General features: G+C 41.1%; 1 protein-coding gene across 2 annotated transcripts in view; it reads right to left on the bottom strand.

The window, feature by feature from the left end:
- SH3BP2 (SH3 domain binding protein 2) overlaps positions 1–15,870 on the bottom strand; it is a 110,859-nt gene extending 94,989 nt beyond the window's left edge. Inside the window, exons 1-2 of one of the 2 annotated variants that reach the window (XM_027836087.1) lie at positions 15,778–15,869; positions 15,396–15,467 (exon numbers count right to left, since the gene is read on the bottom strand). The gene's annotated coding sequence lies outside the window, so the exon portion shown is untranslated. Of the gene's footprint in view, positions 1–15,395; positions 15,468–15,777 lie in introns of both variants that reach the window. The other variant, XM_027836086.1, reaches the window with a different exon arrangement.
- Positions 15,871–19,882: the final 4,012 nt, after the last annotated feature.

Genomic DNA, 19,882 nt, shown 5'->3' with positions numbered 1-19,882 from the left:
AAAGCTACTTGCGGAAGGTCACAGAAGTGATTTCTGTTGAGGTATAAATGGGCACAGTTCTGAGTTATTTTTCCCATTCTGAGATTCTGTCTGTTAATAACTTGTTCTAAACGCTGGCTGTCTTCTTTGTGCTAATGTCATTAATAATAATAAAAACCTCACACTTCAATGGCACTTCATAGCTCACTGGATACTTCCATTATAATAATACTGATAGGTAGGTAGTTTCAAGTATTATTACCCCAGCTTTACAGGGAACTGAAGCTCAGAAAGGCTGACTTGCCCAAAATCACACAGCTAGTTAGTAAGTGTAAGAGCCAAGATTAGAACCCAGCTGTCCTAACAAGGTCTGTACTCTTTCTACTCCACCAAGTTTCCTCTCTTCTAATTAATAATAGCTGACCAACATAAGACTTTAAAGTTAACATTCCCTTCCATGCCTTATCTCATTGGAATCTTACAATAACTGACAGGGAGGTGGTATCCTTAGGGACTTTGTAGATGAGGAAATAGGATCAGCAGTAAAATGACCTATTCCCGTCACTGTCCTGCTAAGTAGCAAAATCCAGGAGGGCCCTTTCCACCAGCAATGTCAACACCTCCCTCCCTCTTCAGCCAAGGGAAGGTGAGAAAAGAGGAAGGAAGGGGGGGTCCAGAGAGGGAAAGAGAAAAATTGAGATACAGAGAGATAGAGAGAGAGGGAGACAGAGAGACAAGAGACAGAAACTGAGACAGAGACAGACATCTTCACAAGAACAAACGTGCACTAGCCTTTTTTTCAAACTTCACTCTGGGTTGTGGGTTAGGTTTTTTTAATACCTGAAATTACTCAAGGACATATTTCGCTGAAATTTAACCAGAAAGCCAGTCTGGCTCCAGTGGTACATAGCCTACTCAGACAGTAAATAGACAGGAAAACCCCTCCTCATTCCTAGGGGGAAACAGACCCAAGGCATGAAGTGAAACTACTCCCCATCTACCCCACTGAGCGTGCGTGCGACACACACACACACACACACACACACACACACACACACACACACCATTCATTGCCCTTTTTTAAGGACTGCTTTGATTGTGGTGAAACCTGCTGGAGGAAACTAGTTTTTAATGAAGGGTGTTTTATGACAGAAGAGTTTCAGAGACTACTGCTGTCCAGACATATGGGCTTGTCAAAGAAAAAAAAAATAGTATTGTACTTTGTGTTACAGGCAGAAATCTGTTAGAAACAAGTTTTACTAATTTAACATTAATCTAAATTCAAACATTGTTCTGCTTAAAGAGAAATATCTAAATTACCAGAGTGACCTTATGCCCTCAGACATGTCTGTAACACAACATTTTGAAGTAACATTTATAGGAATCTTCAACAAAGCCTATTTCACTTACACAGTTTAGAAATTAACATTCTGTTTCAACTAACAGAACAAAAGTCCCTCAATTTTTCCTTGGAAAGCCACAGGAAAATCAGTGTCCTAAAACCACCCATTGCCCATGACCACTTCTCTCAAGGATTACCCCCAAGCTGGTCATAAGTGACCAGTAGAAATTAAAGGGATCTCCACCTACTGAGGATACCCTAACCTCTTCAAGAAAAGGCAGGTGCAGCTCTAGGGCAGGTCATTACTCTGATTAAGGGGAGGATGGGGGAAGGCAATTTTCTTAACTTCTCCAAATTAGGTTAGCACCTTTAATCCATTTTCTGGGGCTTAAGCTTTCCTTCTTGACCTTTTGCACACTTTCCAAAGAGAAAGGGATTAGGCTTAAGAGGGAAAGAGAAGGGGAAGGGAAATAAACATTTATGTAGCACCTACTACGTGCCAGGCAGTGGTAAGCACTTTACAAATAGTACCTCATTTAATTCTCACTATAACCCTTAAAGGTAGGTGTTATTATTCTTATTTTATAGTTGAGGAAACTAAGAAACTTGCCCAGGGTCACATAGCTAGTAGGCATCTGAGGCTGGATTTGAACTCAGGAAGATCTTCCTGAGTCCAATGCCAGCAACTCTAAGCACTACGGCACCCCATAGCTGCCTCCATGCCCTTGTTACCACACCATTAACTCACTATGTGACACCAGGCAACAACCCATCTGAGCTTCAGTTTCCCCTCTGTAAAATGGAGATAGAGACAACATCAGTGCAGCACCAGGAAAACAGCCAAGGCCTGCAGCCCCTGGCATAAGAAGCCTGAGACAGTGCCCCTTCTAGCAGAGCTCAAATTTAAAAGAAAGGAAAAAGACCAAAAAAGATGAAAAAAAAATAATAAAAAGAATCTGACCATAGAAAGTTATTATGGTGACAGGAAAGATAAACTCAGATGAGGACAACAATGTCAAAACACCTATTGGCAAACATGAAATGAGAAGTGGTCTCAAGCCCAGAAAGAACTCATGGAAGAGCTCAAAAAGGAGATTAGAAATCATATGAGAGGTTGAAGAAAAATTGGGAACAGAAATGAGAGTGATGCAAAAGAACTATGAAAAAAGACTAAATAGGTTGGAAAAAGAAAACAACTGCTTAAAAAGTAGAACTGGTGAAATGGAACAAGAGATACAAAAATCCACTGAAGAAAACAACTTTAAAAGTACAATTGGTCAAATAGAAAAGAAAGTACAAAAGCTAATAGAGGAAAATAACTCCTTAAAAGTTAGAATCGGGCAAGTAGAAGCTAATGCCTCCGTGAGACATCAAGAATCAATCAAATTCAAAAGAGTGAAAAAACAGAAGAAAATGGGAAAAACAACTGACCTGGAAAATAGATCCAGGAGAGACAATATCAGATCACTGAACTACCTGAAAGCCATAATCAAAAGGAGGACCTGGACAGCATCTTACAGAAAATTCTCAACTAAAACTATGTGATAGCTTGGAACCAGTGGGCAAAATGGGCATTGAAAGAATCCACTCATCACCTCAGGAAACAGATGCCAAAATAAAAACTCCATAGTCCAAAGAGATCATAAAAATGGGAAAAGAACCCACATGTACAAAAATATTTATAGCAACTCTTTGTGGTGGCCAAGAATTGGAAATTGAGGGGATGCCCATCAATTGGGGAATGGCTGAACAGGTTGTGGTGTATGAATGTAATGGAATACTATTGTGCCATAAGAAATGATGAACAGCTTGACTTCAGAAAAACCTGGAAACACTTATATGAACTGATGCTGAGGGAAGTGAGCAGAACCAGGAGAACGTTGTACACAATAACAGCAACATTGTGTGATGATTGACCTTGATAGACTTAGCTCTTCTCATCAATGCAAGGATCTAAGACAACTCCAAAAGACTAATGATGGAAAATGTTATCCACATTCAGAGAAAGAACTATGGAGTCTGAATGCAAATTGAAGCATACTACTTTTTTGTTGTTGTTTTGTTTTTGTTTCTTCTTTCTCCTGGTTCTTCCCATTGGTCCTGATTCTTCTTTATAACATGACTAATATGAAAATATGTTTAACGTAAATGCATATGTAGAGCCTATATCAGACTGCATGCCATCTTGGGGAGGGGGAGAGGAGGGAGGGGGAAAAATTTAAAACTCAAAATCTTATGGAAGTGAATATTAAAAACTAAAAACAAATTAATTTTTAAAAAAACTGCAAAGAGCATTACAGCCAAATTTCAGAACTATCAAGTCAAGGAAAAATACTACAAGTGGCCAGACGGAAACAATTCAAATATCTGGGAGACATAATCTAGACTACATGGGATTTAGCAGCTGCAACATGAAAAGATCAGAGGTCATGGAACATGATATTCTGGAAGGCAAAGGAGCTAGAACTACAACCAAGAATCATTTACCTGACGATATTAATCATAATACATCAAGGAGAAAAATAGTCATTCAATGAAATAGAAGGATTCAAGCTTTCATAAGGAGAAAACCAGAATTAAATAAAAAATTTGATTTCCAATATCAAGACTCAAGAGAAACATAAACACAGGTAAAAAGGGAAAAGAAAACATAAAGGATTCAATAGAGCTAAACTGCTTACAGGCCTACATGGGAAGATGATATTTGTAATTCTTAAAAATTGTATCACTAATAGAAGGAATATAGATAGGAAGAAAGTAGGGGTATAAGGTGAATTTGAGGTAATGACATAAAGATATAATTAAGGGATGAGAAAGAGGAGTACACTGGGTACAGAAGGAAGGGAGAGGTGGAATGGGGTAAATTATTTCATGTAAAGAGGTGCGAAAGACATATTACAGTAGAGGGGAAGATGGGAGGATGGGCCACGGGCATCGCTTGAACCTTACTCTCATCAGTATTGGCTCAAAGAGGGAATAATATAGACAACCAGTTGAATATAGAAATCTATCTTAACCGACAGAGAAGTAGGAAAGGAGGAGATTAAGTAAAGAGGGGGGGAGACAAACTGACAGAAGGGAGGGAAGATTGGGAAAGGTGGTAGTCAGAAGCAAAACACTGATGAGGAGGGAAAGGGTAAAGGGAGAGAGAGGACAAACAGGAGGAAAAATAGGATGTAGGGAAATACACAGTAAACATAACTGTGAATGTGAATGTGATGAACTCTCCCATAAAACAGAAGCGGATAACAGTGGATCAAAAACTAAAATCCTATGATATGTTGTTTACATGAAACACAACCTGAAGCAAAGAGACACACAGAGTAAAGGTAAAGTGCTGGAACAGAATGCTTCAGCTGAATTAAAAAAAAAAAAGCAGGGGTAGCAATACTGATCTCAGGCAAAGTAAAAGGAAAAAAAAAGAGATAAGGAAGGAAACTACATTTTGCTAAAAGGTACCATAGACAATGAAGCAATATCAATACTAAACATACATGCACCAAATGGTATAGCATCCAAATTCTTAAAGGAGAAGTTAAGTGAGTTATAGGCATTATGTAAAGTAGATAATTTTGACTGCATTAAAATAAAAAGCTTTTGTACAAACAAAACCAACGTAAGCAAGATTAGAAGGAAAGCAAAAAGCTGGAAAACAGTCTTTATAGCAAGTGTCTCTGAAAGGCCTCATTTCTCAAATAAGTAGAGAAAAAGAATACAGATAAATGGTCAAAGGATATGAACAGACAGTTTTCAGATGAAGAAATCAAAGCTATCTATAGGCATATGAAGTTCAGTAAATAACTTTTGATTAGAAAAATGCAAACTAATAACTTTGAGGTAACACCTCACACCTATCAGATTGGCTAACGTGACAAAAAAAGGAAAATGATAAATGTTGGAGAGGATGTGGGAAAATTGGGACACTAATGTGCTGTTGGTGGAATTGTAAACTTATCCAACCATTCTGGAAAGCAATTTGGAACTATGTCCAAAGAGCAATGAAACTGCATACCCTTTGATCCATCGATACCACTACTAGGTCTGTATCCCAAAGAGATCATAAAAAAGAGAAAAGCTACATGTGCAAAAATATTTATAGCAACCTTTTCATGGTGGCAAAATATTGGAAACTTAGGGGATGCCCATCAATTGAGAAATGGCTGAACAAGCTATGGTATGAGTGTAATGGAATACTGTTGTTCGATAAGAAATGATAACAGGCAGATTTCAGAAAAACCAGGAAAGACTTGTACGAACTGGTGCAAAGTGAAGTGAGCAGAACCAGTAGAACATGGTACACAGTACAAGTAACATTGTGTGATGATCAACTATGATTGACTTAGCTCTTCCTCGGAATACAATGATCTAAGACAATTCTAAAAGACTCATGATGGCAGAAGCTATCGCAGATTGAAGTATACTATTTTCCCTTTCTTTGTTTTTTTTTGTTTGTTTTTTTCCCTTTTGTTCTGTTTCTTCTTTCACAACTGTGACTAATAGGGAAATATGTTTTACATGATAGCACATGTAACCTATATCAAATTGCCTACCATTTTCAGAGTAGGGGAAAGGAGGGAGAGAGGGAGAAAAATTTGGAATTCAAAATCTTGTAAAAATGAATGCTAAAAATTGTCTTGACATGTCATTGGGGAAAAAAATAAAATACTATTAAAATAGAAAAAAAAATGGATAGTAATACCTACCCTACTACTACTACTATGAGCAAGCCCAAGGGGCTAATTAAGTAATAGGTAACAGTAACCAATCTCAAAATTTACATATTGTTTTCCTGAATATTTTAAAGATATAATTATAGCTATTACTATCCCAAGCAGATGTCCAACCAGCCTCTGCTTGAACACTCCCATTGAAAGGGAGCTCATTCTACTATTGAATAGCTCTGACTATAAGAATACTAATATTAAGTCAGAATCAAACCAATGGAGGGTCTTGAGAAAGGGAGTGACATGGTCAGACATGTGTTTCAGAAAAATCAACTTGGCAGCTATATGGAAAATAGTCTAGAAAGAGGAAAGATGAGAGGCATGGAGACTATTTAGAAGGCAACTGCCAGAATCCAGGAAAAGGGGTTATGAGGACATCAGTGGTATGCTTGTAAGTGGGAAAAAAGGGGGCACGTAAGAGATACTGTGAAGGCAGGAAGAATCAAGGAGACATGACAACTAATTACATTTGGGGAAGGAGTGAAAATAAAAAATAGAGAATAAAAGACACTGGAAAAAGGGCAGAACTACTCGATTCCTATTTTGCTTTTGTTTTCTTTTCTATGAAAAACTATCACTGACCTGATAAGAACATAACAAAGATGGTTAATACAGAGTTGGAATCAAAGGAGACAATGAACACTCACATTACCTCAATGACTTCAAATCATCAGTCCTAAATGAACTACATCCTGGAAGATGGAAAGAATTGACAGATGTGACTCTGGACTTACTGTCAATGATCTTTAAAAGACAGTGGCAAATGGGAGAGGTGCCCAGAATTGGAGAAGGGCAAATGGTTTTTAAAAAGATCAAAGCAACTTAAGTCTACAAAGCACTAGTGTCAAACTCAAGTAGAAACCATGCTACTAATTGGTACATAAAGATCCACACGCCAGCATGTTGTCTAAGTTTTAAAATGTAATGTTATTTATGTTTTGTAGTATTCTTATTTATTTTGTTAACTATTTCCCAATTATATTTTCATCTGGTTGGGCTGCACTCACGAGCTACATGCCTCTTTCTCTGTGTATGACACCTGGGCTATAGGGTTTAGGTCAGTGAACTTGATGTTAACTCTTGACAAAAAATCCCATAACGTATTATAAAAGTTTAGATGTTTAGTGAACATCTCAAAAAAGGAACTAATCACAAAGAGGCAACATGGCTTCATCATCCACAGGTCATGCCAGACTAACCTTGTTTCCTTTTTTTGTGGGGGGACAGGGTTGCTAGATTTGTAGATGACAGGAACTCTATAAATATAAGGTCCTTAATTTCAGTAAAGTATCTGACAAAGACACATTATATCCCTGTGAGTAAGAAGAGATGTGGGCTCCCTGACAATACAGTTACATGTATCAGGAACTACTGAATGATCTTACACCATATCCTACAAGAAGATCCAAATGGATATATGACCTAAATAAAAACTAAGGGTCAAATTATTTTAAAAAATTAGAGAATGGAAGGAGGTACTTTGCACAGCTATACTTGAAGGAGAAATTCTTAACTGAATAAGGGATGAAAGTGATGATGAAAGATGAAAAACAATTTTTATTCTTTCAAATTAAAGTTTTTTTAAAGCCTATTTTTATAGAATTCTTAAGGCATAGTTACAAACAAATAAAAATTAGCATTTACAAAACACTTTACAAGGTACTTCACATACAGTAGAGCATTCGACTCTTACAGCAACATAGTAGAAAAATAAAGGGAGTGATGTTTGAAGGGGTGAGAGGTGACCCTTGTAAAACTTCAGTTCCAGAACAACCTGGGATACATCAGATACTCTGGAAAGCATCTTAAAAGAGACCAACTGGGGCAGTTAGGTGGCGCAGTGCATAGAGCTCTGGTCGTGGAGTCTGAAGAACACTTCAAATCCACTCTCAGACATACGACACTAGCTGTGTGACCCTGGGCAAGTCACTTAATCCCAAATGCCTCACAAAAAAAAAAAGAGACCAAAGTCAAAGCAGATCATACTCAACATGCCTTCCTACTTAAAAGCAAAAACTAAATTAAAATAAAACTGATTATGAATAGCAGTTCATGTGGATTGATTTTTTTTCCTTCTTACCTACCATGGTTTCTTCCAACAGAGGTTTCCAAATCGTTGTGAATACTTAGTAAACTGTCTGGCAGTCAAATTAAAGTTTTTGCATGAATAAAATCAATGCAACTAGAAGAGGATAACTTGCAGTTATTTGGGGGAAAGTATAGCAAATACTTCTAATAAAGATCTGATACCCAAGATATATAGGGAATTCAGAACAAGAACCATTCCCCTACATCTTCTTGTCTCAATTCTTACCTTGCCCTTAGTCATTGAATGGGCATTGCCTCAGGCAAACTGAGACCTGGGAAAGACCTTAATTTAGAAAGGTCAAGGTCACCCACTGCATCCTGGGCCATGCGAGTCATCTGGACTTTTGTCTTGCCACTGGACTTCAATGATACTGGAGGAGAGAATGACGCTGACAAGTTTGTGCAGCTCTGCCTCCCTTAAATCCAGTTCATGAGCAAGTCAAGACATCACGCTCATGATGTCATTGGATGTGTCTTGGAGAATGAAGGACAAAGGAAAAGTGGGAAAAGGATATGACTAGGCAGTTTTCAAAAGAAATGCAATTTCTTAACAACCATATAAAAGAAAGCTACAAATCATTAATGATATGAGAAATATAAAATTTTTAAAGTCTGAGATTTTACATCACAGTAATCAAATTGTCAAAGGTAACAAAAGACAAGGTATTGGAAGGGCTATAGATGAAACGAAGACTAATGTATTCTCAGTAAAGCCATGAACTGATCCAACCATTCTGGAAAAGTTTGGAATTATACCAGAAAAGTCACTAAATTGTACATACCCTTTGACCCAATGATACCACTACTAGGCATACATCCCAAGAAGGTTAAGCACTTAAAAGAAACATCCTATATATACAAAAATATTTATAACAGCATTTTTTTTCATAGTAGCAAAGAAATAGAAGCAAAACTGGTGTCCATCAATTGGAGGATGACTGAATAAACTGTTGTGCATTAACATAATATCATGCCATAAGAAATTATGAATAGGAACATTCCAGAGGAGTTTGGAAAGATCTGTATGAACTGACGCAGAATGAAGTAAACAGAACCAGGAGAATTGAGACAATGACCTCATGAGAAATTTAATAACTAAGCATTTGAAAAACTGTTGCTTAGAAGAATAAGAATTCGATTTGCCCTGTTTGACCTCAGAGGTCAGAAGCAGGAACAACGGGTGAGTGGAAGTTGCAGAAGCAGATTTAGGCTTGCTACAAGGGGAAACTTCCTGTCAATTAATTAGTTTCCAAAAGTGGAATTGGCTGTCTCTGGAAGCAGTTTCCCCCTCACTGGAGATTTTCAGGCTGCCCACTTATATGGACAAGACTCTGGATTCGGACTTCATAGAAACTCTGTGATCGTTAAACCATCAGGAATAGGACATACCAATGAATAAAACATCTATAGACTAAAAAACCGGGGAAAATGGCCACCAGGAGAAAGAGTTTGGTAAGCTTTTTGCATCACTGGATATTAAAACAAAACCAAAAAACTCAAATGGACTCTATTAGAGTAGAGAAGAGAAAGAACTGCCAGAAAGTTAACAATCAAGTTACAGGTACCTGTACCTGTAGGTAACTTCAGGTACAGGCAATGTAGAATGATTGCCTTTAATGAAATTACCTTACAGAGTCCCAGACTATTATAGCTAGAAGGGGCTTTAGTTGAAACAATTTTAGGGCTTATTCCACCACACTAAACAAAACTCCCAAAATTATGAGGAAATTTGACTAACCTCCAAGATTCCAGATTATAATTGGACCAAGATGCCCTATCTGGAGAATATTCAGAAGGACATCAGAGTGCCTATAATGAAAAGATTCCACTTGCATGCTCAGCCAAAGGGTAGTAAGGGCCTTCCAGGCACCTTCTGGTCTGCAGAACTCCATTAATGCAAAGTCCAACACTGTACCCTCCCACCCCCACACAACTAGCCTGTGAAATCCTCTATTACCCAGGAAGCAAAGGACTAAGGGTAGCACCCTGTGATGAACGACCCACTGCTCCTACAATCTACTCTATCTCATCCATCTATCAACTTCATCTCCTTCTCCTCTCATATCCCAGTCACCCCAGTGAGTCTGTGACCACCACAGATACACAGCCACCCTGCTCCAGTACATCCTCCATTCAGCCTCCAAAATGATTTTCCTAAAGTGTAAATCCAACCATGTCACTCCCTTACTCAATAAACTCCAGTGGCTCCCTATCACCTACAGAACCAAATATAAAATCCTGTCTGGCATTCAAAGCTCTTCACAACTTAGTCTTCACCTTTCCTGTCTTCTAACATCTTCCTTCCCACCCACCCCCATAGTCTTCCATCCGGGAACACTTTGATCTTTCTAGAACAAGACACTCCATCATTCTGCTTCTAGCATTTTCACTGGCCATCCCCCATGTCCGGAATATTCTCCCTCCTCAACTCCACCTCCTTAATTCCTTGGCTTCCTTCAAGTCCCAGCTAAAATTCCACCTTCTCAAGTCCTCTTAATTTCAGTGCTTTCCTTTGATTACTTCCTATTTATTCTGTATACAGCTTGTTTGTACAGAGTTTAAATTCATACCATCTCCCCCATTAGATTGTGAGCTCCTAGAATATTGTTGTTCAGTTGTGCCCAGATCTGGGGTTTTCTTGGCAGATACTGAAGTGGTTTGCCATTTCCTTCTCCAGCTCATTTGATAGATGAGGAACTGGGACAAACAGAGTTAAGTGATGTGCCCAGGGTCACACAGCTAGTAACTATCTGAGGCCAGATTTGAACTCAGGAAAATGAGTCTTCATTACTTCTGGCCTGATGCTCTATCTACTCTGTCACCTGGCTGTTTTTGTCTTTCTTTGTATCTCCACCTCTTAGCATAATAGTAGGTATACTGGCACATAGTAGGTGCTTATCGACAGCCTCTGAACAATCCCAACTTTGGGTTCAGCATTTAACTAGCAATGTGGGCAAGTCATAGGACAGTTGAAAGAGACCTTAGATTTTACCTAATACCTAATCCAATCCCCTCACTTTATAGATAAGGAAACAAAGATCCAGGTTTTGACTTGCCCTGAAGCCACTCAGCTAATGTAGATGAACTAGGGATTCCATTCCAGGAGTTACAGACCTTTTCTCAGTCCCAGTAAGCCTTCCTGTACCCCCTGTTCAATATGAAAAAATTCTAGAATTTACCAGGTATGTGCACACAAGAAATAGAGAATAATTTTTCACAAGGAAAACTATTCAGTATATAGCTTTTTTTCCCCCCACCAGCACTACTTCTAGAATATTTCAATAGAATAATATAGTTATCTACAAAATATTCTCCATTCCCCTTTGGCAGAATTCTTGCACTGCTTGGAGGTACATTTACCCTAGGTTGGGAACCTTTCCACTGCACTAAATCCCAGTTTCTTCATCTGCAAATTGGGAGTAATAATACACTATTTCTTGGTCCCCCTTAATGCTAATTAATGCCTTCCTTCTGAGATTATCTTCAGTTTATCCTATATATATGTTGTTTATACATCACTGCTTGTATGTTCTCCCCGTCATTATACTGTAAGTTCCTTGAAGGCAGTGACCATTTTTGCCTTGCTTTGTATCCAGAGCTTAGTACAATGCCTGAAATATAATAGTTGTTCAATCATTTTTAGTCCTGTCCAACTCTTCATGACCCCATTTGGGGTTTTCTTGGCAAAGATACTGAAGTGGTTTGCCATTTTTTGCTTCGGATTATTTTACAGATAAGGAAACTCAGGCAAACAGGGTGAAGTGACTTGCCCAGGGTCACACAGCTAGTAAGTACCTGACACCAGATTTGAACTCGGGAAGATAAGTCTTCCTGACTCCAGGCCTGGCACACTATCCACTGCACCCCCTAACTGCCCATGGTAGAGTGCTAGAGAAAGTCAAAAGCACCTAGTATTCTTCCTCAAAGGGAGAGGCAGGAGATGGCAAGTGCCACCAGTGCCCTGGCCCTGCCCAAACCATCAGCCTGGCTTCCAGCATGGCCCCCACAGCTCTCACTCTGGGAAGCAACTGTGTAAATAGGAGTTAGCAATGTTCTTTCCTCAGGACATTCTTGTGGGGCAGGTAATGCAAGTGTCCCCATTTTACAGATGAGGGAACTGGGGCTTGGAGAGGGAAACTGATTTTTCCCAAGGTGACAAAGCTTGTTAAATGCTAAAATTCCACCTGATTATGTATTCTATCCTCTCCAATATCTATGTCTGAACAAAAGTCTATAAATTTGTTTCCTTTATGAAATACGGAATGTTCTCTTGGAAGCTAAGAGTCAGCCACAGAACCTAGGCTTCTTGCTAAACCTCTGACATTAGCTACAAAGAGCTATAGACTTGGAGTCTGAGTACCTGGATTCATATCATTACTGTTTCGGCATGACTTGGGGCAAATCAGCCTCTCTCAGCTGCAGTTTCCATATCTAGATCAGAACAGTGTTGCACTAGATGGCCTCTAACACTAAATCTATGATCCTCTAAGCCTTCTCTTGTGCCAACTATGAAATATCAGCATTATGTAGTATTCTTAAGGTCCCTTCCAACCATATCCTATAAACCAATAACTTAGCTGAGATCCTATCACATGCCATCTCCTGTCTCTCCCTTTGAGGAAGAATACTAGGTGCTTTTCACTTTCTCTAGCACCCTACCATGGGCAGCTAGGGCATACAGTGGATAGTGTGCCAGGCCTGGAGTCAGGAAGACTCATCTTCCTGAGTTCAAATCCAGTCTCAGGAATTTACTAGCTGTGTGACCCTGGGCAAGTCACTTAACCCTGTTTGCCTCAGGGATCTGATCAGGAGAGAACTGAGGTATGGCAATTACCTAACAGAGAACACTTTAGTAGGCAGCTAGACTGGGCAGGAGCAGAAAATACTAATGTTGGGGGACTGAGGGTAGCACCACAGCACAAGTTGGGAGTCAGTCAGTCAATAAACATTTATTAAGTGCCTACTATGTGCCAGGCACTGTGCTAAGTGCTAGAAGCCAAACTACTATCAATCTTAGCTTTAAAAAAGGGGAAGAGACACCTCCCCCCCCCTTTTATTGCAACAGCATTCTACTTCCAAAACTCACATCTCAGTAGAATTCAGCTACACTGGGAATAAAATGGGCTTTTGTGGGCTGCCCTGGGACTACAGCCATGGCTCCAAATTCTGTTGCTAGGGGAATTGTGGTCCAAGTTCCAAACAATTGACTTACAAACAAACTTTTGGAACACTATTGGTTCCCACATCGGGGTATACAGGCAGTATCTGCAGCAATACTTTCAAAAGTTTCACCCACTATTTTTTTCCTAACAAAAACTCAGCAGACCCAAAGCATTTTCCTAACAAAAACTCAGCAGCCCCAAAGTATTTTTCCTAACAAAAACTCAGCAACCCCAAAGTATTTTTCCTAACAAAAACTCAGCAAGATCATAGCACAAACTACTTAATATTCTCTCCTCAAACCTAGGCTCTTGGCTGGGAGGGCGTGGAGTAAGGGGTGCTGGTCGTGGAAAAACCCTTTGAACTTCTTCCAGGTGCCACATAAAGATGTCATTATTGCCTATTTTGATGAGACACGCAAGCCAAGGGCATAGTTTCCGCAATTGGTTTCAAAAGAGACCAAACACTTCAACTGCCAACTCCCTGGGCCTCCCCTAAATAAGCCACGCTTTTCTTTGGGCCAAATCCCAGTTCACAGATCCAGGCAGTAAGAGAAGGGACTTAGAGAAGATCTGAAAGACAGCCTAAATAGCCTTGTCATCCCTGATCCTATTTGAAGGTGGGAAATTCAGGAGCAACACAACTCCAAAAGGGCAAGGGTTACACTACCAAGTTCATCTGAAAGACTGAAAAGAAATATGTTGCTACTCTTCTCCCCCCACCCTTCTTTTAACTTTTCATCTGTCTTTGTTACAAGAGATGGTTTGCTGGGGAAGTGGGGGTGGGTGGGTGGAGGGAAAAGAGAAGCTATAAAAACAAAAGGCATCAAGTTTTAAAAAGAAAGAAAATGAATTGTTCTGAGTTAAAAAATAATAATAATATCCAGTTTTATTTGGTCCATTGACCACATTAGTAAACTAATGCCCATCCAAATGGCATGTAAAAAGCCATTTAGCATCTTCAGTTAGTGCTTTCTCTGTCCTCAAGTTACCTTGTATCTATATATTTGTATACAAATTACATTTCTGCCAATGGATTAGGAGGGGTAGAAGCTGTCTGCTTTTTGCCTTTACATCCCCAGGCCGAGCACAATGCTCTTTGCCCAGAGCAGCAGCTTTAATAAACATTTGGGTTGAACTAAACCCGGTTCAATGCCCTCATTTTACAGATAAGCAAACTGAGGTTCTGGAGGCAAAGAGATTCGGCAGGGAGCAGAACTGAGATTCAAACTCTGATCCCACCCATATGGACTCCCTAGCCAAGGTCATAAACAATCCTTCTGGGGATGTCTGGATCTCAGTTGGAAAACTCCAGTTCCTCCCAGCTCCAAGTTCCTTACAGTTTTGTCTGGCATGAAAACCCTACAATTAAGCCTTGCCTGGTCCAAATGTTCCCACCCTCATTTGACAAATGAGAAAATTGATAATAAGAGCTGCCGTTCTGTAGCTTACCTCACAACCCTGTGAGGAAGATAGGGCAGAACTTATTCACCAGATGAGACTAACATTACTAACTCACATTTCTAGGCTTTCTGGGGTCATGGAAAGAGCACAGGAGCCCTGGGTCCAGGAGACCTAAAGCTCATTGGCAGACTGCTCCTGGGCAAGCCACTACCCGAGTCTCTCTGTAGTCGCTATTTCCTTAAGCCTTCATTTTTTCATCTGTAAAATGGGGACAACTGGGGCAGCTAGGTGGCACAGTGGATAGAGCCCTGAAGTCAGGAGGACCTGAGTTCAAATCTGGCCTCAGACCAAACGCTTGACATTAGCTATGTGACCCTGGGCAAGTCACTTAACCCCAATTGCCTAAAAAAAATAAAATAAAATGGGGATAATCATACTTGCTCTACATAAGTGGACTTTAGTGAGCCCATTTTATAAACTTAATGTACAAAGGAAAGATGGACTTACAGCACTTTGGAGCTAACAAAGCATCTTCTTCACTACAACCCTGTGAGAGGAAATCTAAGTATCATTATTCCTACGTAACATAAGGAAAGTGAGACTCATAGAGGAGAAATGACTTGCCTAAGATCACATAATAAAGAGAAACAATGTTGTATGGCGGAAAGAGCAGAGATGTCAGAGGACCTGGATCCTTACCAGAGTCTGGGTTCTGTGACTAGCGAGTAAGTAGGCAATTTGCGTTCCCTCTCGGGACCTCAGTTTCCCCATCTGTAAAACGAAGGGGTTGGACTAAACGATCTCTACTGTCTCTTTCAGCACGAAGATCTGTGGCAGAGCTGGGGCTCCCAGGCCGGGGGCTCTCTCCGTCACCACCCCCGCTCCCGATTGCAACACCTGGATTCGTGGGAGGAAGGCTCAAAGAGTGACTCCCAGCCGTTCCGAGGCCCCAGGCGTCCAGCAGGCGTCACCAGCCTGGCCCGGGACACTCACGCACAACCTCCCGGCACCCGCCCGGGCCAAAGAGCCGGCGTTCCCCCCCAGCCAAGCGGGCCACGTGCCAAGCGGGGGCGTTCCTTACCAGGGGCGAGGCTGGGGGCGCAGGGGCTGAAGGCACCTCCTCCTCATCTCCAGGGCAGCTCCGGGGGACGCGGTTCAGCCCGCGCGCGTACTCAGCATGGGGGCTGCCGGCTCCTGGTGGGGCGCGAGTGGGCGTGGGGGCAGGAGGCGCACCTGGCGGCGCACGAGGCAGCCAGCGCACCCAGGCGCCCCGAGATGCGGACTCCGCAAGGAGCAGAGCAGCCTCCAGCCTAGCTCCGACTCCGGCTCCAGCTCGGCACGGGCGGGGGCTCCGGCCCGGCTCCGCCTCCCAGCCCGCCCCGCAGGCCGCGTGCCCCCGCCTCCCTCCACCTGCCCCAGCCCCTGGCTCCTCCCACACCCACTCCCACTCCCCCGCCTCCTCCCTTAAAGGCTCCCTCTCTTCCCTTTTCCCTCCGCCCCTGAGCGAACACGAAATAACTTCAACTGCTTTCTCTTACCCCCCTCCCCCACCACCTCAGGCAAATCGAGACGTCGAATTAACTTAAATTTGCATAAGCATTAGACTTTCTCAAGCACTCCCATATCCGTTAGCTCTTTTAGTTCCCCGAAACCGCCCAGGCAAGTTAATACTGCCTCGTTTAGACCAAAAAAGTTATCCCGAGGCAGCTTGGAAGAGAGGAAAAAAGTTTGGATCAAGATGCTGAAGCTGGATTCAAATCCTGTCTCTCTCCCACTTCCCATTTCTGCGACTTTGGGGAAGTTATTAATCTCCTCATGGGTCTTATTTACTTCGATAAAACAGGAGGGTTGGACTGGATCAAATCTAATGTCCTTTCTAGTTTTCAATCTATGATCCCAAGAAACTGTGCTATATACAAGCAATAGTCACAGGGAGCTGGGAGGAGAGGAAGCCCGACGTAGTAGGAAAAGACAGAATGTCAGAAATCGAAGATAATAAGGGCATCTGGTCTGAGAACGCCTATTCTACACCATCCCCAGCGCATGATCATCCAATCTCCACCTGGAAACCTCCTGCGATGGGAATTCACTTCCTCCAAAGGCAATGCATTCCACTTTCGGACCGTTCTGTTAGGAAACTGAAATCTGCCTCTTTGCAATTTCCACTCTTTGTTCCCAGTTGTCTTCTGGGATCAAGTGGAAGATTTAATCATCCCTTGTGGTTACAGAGAAACCTGGGAAGACTCGTTGTGTCAACTGATACAGTGTTAAGTGCCCATAACCAGGAAGACCATTTCTAGAATCACATCATTATAAAGAAAAACAACTCTGAAAGACTTGAGAATTCTGAACAATTCAATAACCAGCCATGTTTCCAGAGAACTGATGATAAAGCATGCTACCCACCTCCTGGCAGAGGGGTACTAGACTCAAGATGCGGAATGACAGATGTTTTCAGAAATGGCCAATGTGAGAATTAGTTTTGCTTAACTATGCACATTTGTTACAAGGGTTTTGCTTTGCTTTGCCTTTTTCAGTATGAGGGGGATAGAATGAGGTTGGGATAAGGTAGGGAAAAAAGAGTTATTGAAAATTTTTTTAAAAAAATGAATGGGAGAGAACAGAAGGCCAGAAAGAATCATGGACAAGCAAGATAACTTTGAAAGTTATATGTTGAATTTATTATATATCTGAAAAGAAAAGTAAACTGTACAGAATATTCCTCTTTTTCTGTTCTATTACGTACAATGGATTTTTTTTTAATTTGGCATTAGTTAAATTCAGAATAAAATTTTTAAAAAGAAAGCCTAATCTGTTCTCCACAAGGCAGTGCTTCAAATCCTACAAGACAGTGATTTTCTTCCTTCATCCCATAAGTCTTCTCTTCCCCAGGATAAAAATAACATTTCCTTCAACTGATAATCTTGTGGCAGGGCTCGAAATCCCATCGCCAGCCTGATCACCTCCCTCTGGACTGACTCACTCCAGTTCTCATTCGTCCCACACACAAGGGAGGTATCACAGCACTGTTTGGCAAATGAAGCAACGAAGACACTACAGGTGAAAGGTCTTGGCTGAAGTTCACATGGCATAGAGGAAGGCCACGTACCTTTAGTGAAAGGCTCTTTAGACTGAAAATGAAATGATCCTGCATGACCCTGGATAAATCACTTAGACTTTTAGTTTTCCTTACCTATAAAATGAGAGAGTTAGGCTAAACAGCCTTCCAGCTCTAAATCTATGATCCTAAGATCTACAATCCTGTGATCTAGGTCCAAGTGCTGGCTCTATCACTTACCGCTCCACTGACTTGGGGCAAGTCACCTCTCCTTTCTGTGCCTCTACTATGTCCTCTGTAAAATGAGGGGCTAGGCCTCCAAGACTCCTTCCTGCTCTGACCTATGTTCAAAGATCCCTTTTTTGGCGAGTCTGTCCAGAATTTGCCCAGAATGTGGAGTATGTAAGTCCTTGGCTATCTTTTCGTGTGAGTCTGCTGCCTTATGTCCCCACTTTCATTATATACTCCTGGCTACTGATGGGAAGTCTAGGAGATGCTGGATTTAGGAATCAATCAGTAGGCTGGAACAATCAATCAATAAGCATTAATTAAGGGCTTTCTGTAAGTCTGGCCGCTAAGCCTAGGAATACAAATGAAAACAGAAAGGTAGACACTCCCTGCTTCAAGGAGCTTGCATTCTAATGTGGAGAGGAGACTAATACAAGGAAATTGAAAAGCTAGGAGGGGGAAGGAGAGGTAGCAACTCAGGGCTGGGGAAAGAAAGTCTTGTGAAGATGAGTCATGCCTAGGGCATCCAGGAGAAGAATGAAGATTGGTTTGGCCTGGGCCTCCTCCTGAAAACTGAGGTTCTGGGAGGAACCAGACAATCAGAGGGAGAGCCTACAGGAGTAGGAGGGTATTTCTACCTTCTGAAAGGTAGTTCAGGGGAGTTCATACTCAAAAAAGGTTAGGAACCACTGTTATTGACTTAGTATAGCAAGGGATCCTAGAATTTGTTATAATTCACATTTAGGTAACAAGGACCTATATCGGATAACAATTGCCATTGTTACAAGGCTTTAAGGCTGATGATGAATTCTCACTATAGTCCTCATCTACTGAAATATTGTTGTTCAGTTGTTTGTTAGTTGTATGTGACTCTTTGTGACCCCATTTGGGGTTTTCTTGGCGAAGATACTACCTTTCCCTTCTCCAACTCATTTTACAAATGAGGAAACTAAGGCAAACTGGATTAAGTGACTTGACCAGGTTCACATAGTAAATGTCTGAGGCCGGATTTGAACTCAGGTCCTCCTGACTCCAGGCCTGACACTCTACTTCACCATCTAGCTGCCCCTTATTAAGAATGGCTTTGAGCAAGTCACTCCAGAAAAACTCAATCAACCCATTACCTCTCTTTAGGCACTAGGACACATGTCAAAATCTTTATACTTTCAAAAACCCTATATTTTCCTTGCCTTGACAAAGAAAGTACATGAATCAGAGTAAGAATTGTAGGTAAGTCGGACTAGATTGGATTTTTAACTAAATTCATAGAACTGTTGCAATGGATTCTGCCTTCTATATCTTCATTTTAGTAAATCAGTCCAAAAGAAAAAAAAATAACAAAGAGAAGTTTCGATTTGTCTCATCAGATTTCATTTCTAACTCCTTCTATTTCTGAGAGGCCTCTATAATTAGTACTTTTTTCTTTTCCTAAAGAATAAACCATCCCAAATACAACATGTTGAGTAAGCACCAAGCATGTGACCAAACATAATCGCTATTCCACCTTCTTCCTAAAAGATAAAAGCAAAAAAGCCCCACACACATCAACTTTCACCTAGGTCCTACAAAGCCTGGAGCAATTAGGGAGCTCTCCTTCCTTAAAAGGAGACTTTGGGGAATTTCCCCCTGGGTGAGGTCTGAGACTCTCTTGGTTGAGCTCTTACTTCACTCCAACTGAGAGAGCTCCTCCTCTCCATTTTATCAGGTATAAATTCTCCTAAGTATACTTTCCCTGATTTATATTTGTTTGGGTTTTTTTTTTTTTGCTATTGACTTGGATAAATAGGTTTCTTTGCTTAAAAAGCAGAGGGGCAAGTTTACGGATGGGGGCAGCTAGGTGGCCCAGTGGATAGAGCACAGGGCCTGGAGAGTCAAGACTTCTCTTCCTGAGTTCAAATCT

The sequence above is a fragment of the Vombatus ursinus genome, unplaced genomic scaffold, assembly GCF_900497805.2.
Source record: "Vombatus ursinus unplaced genomic scaffold, bare-nosed wombat genome assembly UNPS02014818.1, whole genome shotgun sequence".
In the NCBI taxonomy this organism is placed as follows: Eukaryota; Metazoa; Chordata; class Mammalia; order Diprotodontia; family Vombatidae; genus Vombatus; species Vombatus ursinus.
The sequence above is the reverse complement of the archived record's forward strand: the minus strand, read 5'-3'. Positions and strand labels throughout refer to the sequence as shown.